Source organism: Schistocerca piceifrons, chromosome 4 (genome assembly GCF_021461385.2).
Source record: "Schistocerca piceifrons isolate TAMUIC-IGC-003096 chromosome 4, iqSchPice1.1, whole genome shotgun sequence".
Lineage (NCBI taxonomy): Eukaryota > Metazoa > Arthropoda > Insecta > Orthoptera > Acrididae > Schistocerca > Schistocerca piceifrons.
The window spans coordinates 131,441,582-131,449,780 of record NC_060141.1 but is presented as its reverse complement, the minus strand read 5'-3'; the positions used below and the strand labels follow the sequence as shown (position 1 = coordinate 131,449,780).

General features: G+C 47.8%; 1 pseudogene; it reads left to right on the top strand.

Annotated features, from left to right (window-relative positions):
• Positions 1–537: 537 nt before the first annotated feature.
• On the top strand, positions 538–655 carry LOC124796848 (annotated as a pseudogene).
• Positions 656–8,199: the final 7,544 nt, after the last annotated feature.

Genomic DNA, 8,199 nt, shown 5'->3' with positions numbered 1-8,199 from the left:
GGGGGGGGCGGAGCAGAGGGAAGAGGTAGTGTGCTAAAGTGCTCCTTCTGAAGTACAAAGTTAATAAACCAGAAAGTTATCTTCCAGCACTTCAAGCTTCCTCGAAATCGCAAGTCCTTTTGCAGAGCACGGTCGAGGCTAACTGATGGTTATTTTTGACTTTTGTAGGCGATTTTGGTGACTTACTGTGTGCCAAATGCGTTGTGTCAGAGCTGTTAACTAGCTGTAGATAATGTTGACGGAACTGTCCGACTTGGCTATCTTAATTAACAAACACTAACAGTTTAAGTGGGAAAAGAGAGCGGTTTGATTGTGGCACGACTCATGACCCGCGCTGCTTTGAACTGCTATCCTGTTTTATCAACTGACCAGCCGCTAATACCTCACTTCTTGTCTTACGGACAAGTGAAAAGGTGGAGAACAAACACTGCCCGTAAACCAGAATTACGTACAAGTTTCACGGATTTAAAAGACATTTTACACAATATTCTAAGAATGCTAACATATCATAATTGCTATTACCGTTACAATGAAATAGCCAACGGCCTTGCCGCAGTGGTAACACCGGTTCCCGTCAGATCAACGAAGTTAAGCACTGTCGGGCTAGGCTAGCATTTGGATGGGGGACCATCTGGTCTGCCGAGGGCTGCTGGCAAGCGGGGTGCACTCAGCCCTTGTGAGGCAAGCTGAGGAGCTACTTGATTGAGAAGTAGCAACTCCGGTCTCGTGAAATGACACGCCGCCAGGAGAGCGGTGTGCTGACCACAAGCCCATCCGTATCCGCATCCAGTGACGCCTGTGGGCTGAGGATGACACGGCGGCCGGTCGGTACCATTGGGCCTTCATAGCCTGTTCGTGCAGAGTTTAGCTTAGTTTAGTGTTACATTGTAATAACTTCAGAAGCCGACGTTTCCTACTTTGCAACAAAAACATTCGCCAGAACAGAGCGATTAGTAAAAATCTGCTTTGCTGATAATTTACGGCAGTATTTGGGGATATATAGTGAAGACTCCAAAACCACAATTAATGATGGAGTATGTTGTGCATTCCCAAGTCCAAGCACATGTTGCAAGGAAATGATTTAGCTTCACACTACGACATACAGTTTTTCTGCAGAAGCCACGGCTATGCTTACATCTTTAGAGTCCTTCCAGAACCTCACAGTTATTTTTTTATTTTCACGCATTGTAGAAGCTTATTACTAGATATAACGCTAATATTAAATATAATGAAACAAACGATGAATTAGCGAAGACTGTCGCTCAAAACGGAATATTGAAAAACGTATTAACAAAGTCATTGGTCCTGGAGATTACATTACATAGAATGGCAAGACGAATATCGATCACCGATACGCAGTAAATGGAAATATTATAAACAAATATAGCCAAACAATCTCTCGAAGGCCTGGCTGCATACAATTACGACAAATAAAAAGTTTGTATTTTCCATACGTTGTGCTGACGTAAGCTGTCGCCAGTTCACCAGTCGGCAAAGAGGTTGTAAGAAGATCGATGATAGGCACTGAATCAAGCGCACATATCATGAGAGAGGCCAAAGACAGACTCGCAAGCAACGCGCCGACAACGCCACCTCGACCGCCAGTATTTAGATCGCCGCCGCGGACCGTGGGGGCCGTCCTGCTCAACCCGACGTCGACCCTCCCTCCGCGACTAGGCATCATGCTGTACAGGGCGCTAATCCGCCCTGTCTTCGATTATGCGGCTGTCGTCTGGGGGAACGCAGCAGACCAACATCTGAAGAAACTCCAATCACTGCAGAACAGGGCTCTGCGCCTTGCGCTGCACTTACAGAGGGACTTCCCATCTGGACCACTGCACGACCTCGCTGAGGTCCGCAAAGTTAAGGACCATATCCGCACGGTTGCCCACCGCTTCTATGAAAAGGCGCGGCAGTCCGAGAACCGACACATACGTTCACTGGGGCAGAAGATCCAGCGTAATGCCAACACACGCTGACCCCAGCTCCTTGCAGCATAGGCTGTAATTGAAGAAGAGAAACAAGTGGAATAAACATGAAGCCAATCACCACCAGAAGACACACAGCCAAAATTGAATGGGAGGCAAAACATGCATATGTTGAGAACTCCACCACACTCGAAGACCGGAGAATCTTCGTAAAGAAACCACGCAGAGTGGGGGCCCAGACAGTCACAGAAAGTCTTTTACAGTCGCAGTCTCTGGCTCAGTCACTATTCTAGATGGCGTCTGTAAGTTCACGTCACTGACCAAAATAGAATAGTATTTGTAGTGAGACTTGTACTTCACCAGCAGTGAGGCTAACGTGGACTATTACGGAAGAACTCGTACCACAACACATGGACTAGATTAAATATAAGTAGCTTTCTGTTCTGATAAATAAAGAACCCTGTTAATAAAGTGCAGCTGTGTTGTAGAAAGCGGATACCAGCCACCAAACAACATCCTCTCCCTGCTTCCCATGTTACAAGACTCTACAGTGACAATGACTGTACAAAATAACTCAAATGAGATTTAATCGTAGACCGTTCCCCATTCATCTTCGCCGAATACACGTTCGAGATAATCTTTACTGTGGATGTGATGGAGTAACTGTAGAAGATATCAAACAATCTTTCAGTCATTCAGTAAGCTGCATGCACACCAGCAAACTGATTTGATAGTATGATTATGCCTAATGAGATGTCATCAACCATTGCCAACTGATATATCATCTCTACTCCATCAAAATAATAAATTAGTTTTAAACTAATCCCGAAATTTTTAAATGTAACCTTAACTTGAAGCCCTAAAAAATTCCAAACACACTGACTGAATGAAACTTCCTGGCAGATTAAAACTGTGTGCCGTACCGAGACTCAGGTCCCGAGTTCGAGTCTCGGTCGGGCACACAGTTTTAATCTGCCAGGAAGTTTCATATCAGCGCACACTCCGCTGCAGAGTGAAATTCTCATTCTGGACACTGAGTGAATGCTGAAAAGAACTGCTTTCTCCTTGTGGAAGTATCTGCATAACTTGCAAGGTTTAACGGAGTTTTTTCAGTGTAAACGTCGGATCTTGGAATTGTAAAGGTTCCCAGAGTAGTTACACTGATACAGGGCGGTTATTGTTGGTAATGGTGTACTGGCTGTTTTAGTGTTGTTTAGTGGGAAAAGCGATGCAAGCAGCATATATCAACCAGCGGCAGTGCTGAGAATTGTACCGCGTGTGCTGATGAACTTAACGTTTCTGATCAGGTGAAAATACATCTCGTCGTTTGGCTATGCGCAGTTTCTCGTCTGTGTGTGTGTCTATGTGTGTGTGTGCTCTATAATCTCATTCGGTCTGAGATCAGTACTGCCAGTTTCCTCATGATGTCTGCAGTATCGTGCTACCAACAGCGTGACTAGGAAGACCCAACCAGTTTGGTGATAGTCACCACTCGCTAATTTACAGCTCGGTAAGACTTCTGGGGAATTATATCGTCCAGTTTAAATTACGAGGAAACTATTACGTCTTAATTTCCTCCAAACCACTAGCATTTTATAACTTAACGAGCAAACCCTGCTCCACGAAGCAGCGGACTTGACTTATGTTGGCATTCCCAGCTGCAGCCAGAAATCACGGTCATCTGAACGAGCAAGGCACTTTCAGGTGATTTTTATAGCTTTGTTTTTATAGTATCATAACGACAAAATGTCGCAGTAAAGGAACATCGTGGATGGCACGAGTTGATGTTGCTGCTCTCTCTTTCTTGTGTACATAAATGGCATATAAATCAGATTCCGAATTCGCCTTCCACGAATGTACCACAGCGTGCCGTAAATACGTGGTCACTGGCCACCACACGCAGTGTGACTGACCTTCGCTGGATACTGCTTCGCCTCTCACACATTAACGCCAGCCTCACAAAAAATTTTATGAACAGGTTTTCGGCACAATGACCTTGTACACTTACGTAAATTATTTAATGGTGCAACACCATTTGAGGTATGACTAGCAATACTAAACATTTAACATGAACATACACACATAAAAAAAGTTTTGCATCACCCCAGTTCCAAGAACTCCTAAAGATAGACGTTGGATGTGGATATTGTATCACAGACACAGTCCCTTTGAGTGTTCAGAAATGTCACTAAACCCCCCCCCCCCCAAGATGTAAACAACCATGCATGAACAGCGCCTATTAGACGGAGGGGGCCCGACAGCCGATCAGTTCCAGTCATTCCACCAGGAAGGAGGTACACGGCTCGTGTTGTATGTACACTCCTGGAAATGGAAAGAAGAACACATTGACACCGGTGTGTCAGACCCACCATACTTGCTCCGGACACTGCGAGAGGGCTGTACAAGCAATGATCACGCGCACGGCACAGCGGACACACCAGGAACCGCGGTGTTGGCCGTCGAATGGCGCTAGCTGCGCAGCATTTGTGCACCGCCGCCGTCAGTGTCAGCCAGTTTGCCGTGGCATACGGAGCCCCATCGCAGTCTTTAACACTGGTAGTATGCCGCGACAGCGTGGACGTGAACCGTATGTGCAGTTGATGGACTTTGAGCGAGGGCGTATAGTGGGTATGCGGGAGGCCGGGTGGACGTACCGCCGAATTGCTCAACACGTGGGGCGTGAGGTCTCCACAGTACATCGATGTTGTCGCCAGTGGTCGGCGGAAGGTGCACGTGCCCGTCGACCTGGGACCGGACCGCAGCGACGCACGGATGCACGCCAAGACCGTAGGATCCTACGCAGTGCCGTAGGGGACCGCACCGCCACTTCCCAGCAAATTAGGGACACTGTTGCTCCTGGGGTATCGGCGAGGACCATTCGCAACCGTCTCCATGAAGCTGGGCTACGGTCCCGCACACCGTTAGGCCGTCTTCAGCTCACGCCCCAACATCGTGCAGCCCGCCTCCAGTGGTGTCGCGACAGGCGTGAATGGAGGGACGAATGGAGACGTGTCGTCTTCAGCGATGAGAGTCGCTTCTGCCTTGGTGCCAATGATGGTCGTATGCGTGTTTGGCGCCGTGCAGGTGAGCGCCACAATCAGGACTGCATACGACCGAGGCACACAGGGCCAACACCCGGCATCATGGTGTGGGGAGCGATCTCCTACACTGGCCGTACACCACTGGTGATCGTCGAGGGGACACTGAATAGTGCACGGTACATCCAAACCGTCATCGAACCCATCGTTCTACCATTCCTAGACCGGCAAGGGAACTTGCTGTTCCAACAGGACAATGCACGTCCGCATGTATCCCGTGCCACCCAACGTGCTCTAGAAGGTGTAAGTCAACTACCTTGGCCAGCAAGATCTCCGGATCTGTCCCGCATTGAGCATGTTTGGGACTGGATGAAGCGTCGTCTCACGCGGTCTGCACGTCCAGCACGAACGCTGCTCCAACTGAGGCGCCAGGTGGAAATGGCATGGCAAGCCGTTCCACAGGACTACATCCAGCATCTCTACGATCGTCTCCATGGGAGAATAGCAGCCTGCATTGCTGCGAAAGTTGGATATACACTGTACTAGTGCCGACATTGTGCATGCTCTGTTGCCTGTGTCTATGTGCCTGTGGTTCTGTCAGTGTGATCATGTGATGTATCTGACCCCAGGAATGTGTCAATAAAGTTTCCCCTTCCTGGGACAATGAATTCACGGTGTTCTTATTTCAATTTCCAGGAGTGTAGTTCAACCATGTCTAGACGGTCAATACCGCGGTTCGATCGCGTCCGCATTGTTACTTTGTGCCAGGAAGGGCTCTCAACAAGGGAAGTGTCGAGGCGTTTCGGAGTGAACCAAAGCGATGTTGTTCGGACATGGAGGAGATACAGACAGACAGGAACTGTCGATGACATACTTCGCTTGGGCTACTGCTGCAGTGGATGACCGCTACTTACGAATTATTGCTCGGAGCAACGCCACCATGTTGAATAATGCTTTTTGTACAGCTACAGGACGTCGTGTTGCGACTCAAACAGTGCGCTATAGACTGCATGATGCGAAAATCACTGGCGACGTCCATCTTTGCAACCACGACACCATGCAGCGCGGTACAGATGGGTCCAACAACATGCAGAACAGACCGCTCAGGTTTGGCATCACGTTCTCTTCATCGATGAGTGTCGCATATGCCTTCAATCAAACAATCGTCGGAGACGTGTTTGGAGGCAACCCGGTCAGGCTCAACGCCTTAGACACACTGTCGAGCAAGGTGGAGGTTCCCTGCTGTTTTTTTTTTTTGGGGGGGGGGGAGGATTACGTGGGGCCGACGTACGCCACTGGTGGTCGTGGAAGGCGCCATAACGCCTGTACGATACGTGAATGCCGTCCTCTGACCGATAGTCCAACCATATCGGCAGTATATTGGCGAGGCACTCGTCTTCATGGACGACAGTCTGCGCCACCATCGTGCACATCTTGTGAATGACTTCATTTAGGATAATGGCATCGCTCGTCTCGAGTGGCAAGCATGTTCTCCAGACATGAACCCTATGGAACATGCCTGGGATACACTGAAAAGGTCTGTTTATGGACGACGTGACCCACCAACGACTCTGAGGGATCTACGCCGAATCGCCGTTGAGGAGTGGGACAATCTGGACCAACAGTGTCTTGATGAACTTGTAGATAGTATGCCACGATTAGTACTGGCATGCATCAATGCAAGAGGACGTGCTACTGGGATTAGAGGTACTGCTGTGTACAACAATCTGGTCCACCACATCTGAAGGTCTCGCTGTATGGTGGTAAAACATGAAATGTGTGGTTTTTATGAACAATAAAAAGGGCGCAAATTATGGTTATCTTGATCTCTATTCCAATTTTCTGTACAGGTTCCGGAACTCTCGGAACCGAGGTAAAGCAAAACTTTTTTTGATTTGTGTACATAGCTCCAAGTACACAAATACGAGAACAATCAGAACACTGCAGAACACTGCAGCTTAAATGTTGAAATTTTGTTGCGATTTGGCATTCTAAGTACTTTGGACATCGTCACGGGCCGAAATGGTCATTAATCGAAAATAGTAATGCCCATCGGAAAAGAAAAGAAGGCTTTGGAGAGGAATACGAGTAAGCGAATTCGTGATTCGATATCATCCTCCAAGAGACGATGTCCGGGAAGAAATAAAGTCCTGCCTACTGATGTGTCAGACCAATGCAATGCCGTCAACGATGAAGGGCCTCAGAAGCAGCTTTAGCACATTGAGATTAGTCGTACCGAGCAGGTAGTAACTAAAAATGGTTCCAATGGCTCTGAGCACTATGGGACTCAACTTCTGAGGTCATCAGTCCCCTAGAACTTTGAACTACTTAAACCTAACTAACCTAAGGACATCACACACATCCATGCCCGAGGCAGGATTCGAACATGAGACCGTAGCGGTCGCGCGGTTCCAGACTGTAGCGCCTAGAACCGCTCGGCCACTCCGGCCGGCCAGGTAGTAACTGTTCAGTCCTATCGTGATTGGTGTTCTCAGATCAGTATTGCACAAGAGCAAGAAAGATCACTCTCAAATGCATGCTGCAATATAAAAAATGGTATATAGGATATCAAATTGGTTGGAATAGTACTGAATACATCAGAAGTATTTCCGTTTCGTGGACCAAGGTCTATGAAAAATATATGTGAAAAACGTTTTGTCACCTATTGCTGGAGACATCGACAGAGACTATAAAGACATAGATAATTGACACACTGGAACAAATATGCTCAGCAAGTCCAATAGTTTATAGTTAGGTAGTTAAGACATTGATGAACTGGGCTAGGTTAATTTACGAGCCACAGTACTTTGAGGAAGAACTCGATCTATGAATTACTCTAAGAAGTGTTTTTCTGACAAAAGTGGATGGTGGTGGTGATAACAGGTTGATTGCTGAAACTTCCTGGCAGATTAAAACTGCGTGCCGATCGTTTACTCGAACCTGGGACCTTTGCCTTTCGCAAGAAAGTGCTCAACCGACTGCCATTCAAGCGCGATTGACGACCCGCCCTCATAGCTTTACTTCTGCCAACCTCACCTACCTTCCAGACTTCACAGAAGCTTTACCGCAGTCCACAGGCTATGATTAAGCGATGTCTTCGCAATATCGTTTCTTCTCGTATTGTTACGTCCACAGGGTATGCGGGAGAACTTCCCGGAAATTTGGAAGGCTCCCTTCGCCGTTAAGAAGCCCCACCTGTCGCGAACGGAAAGGGAGTGAAAAAGCCGGGCCGT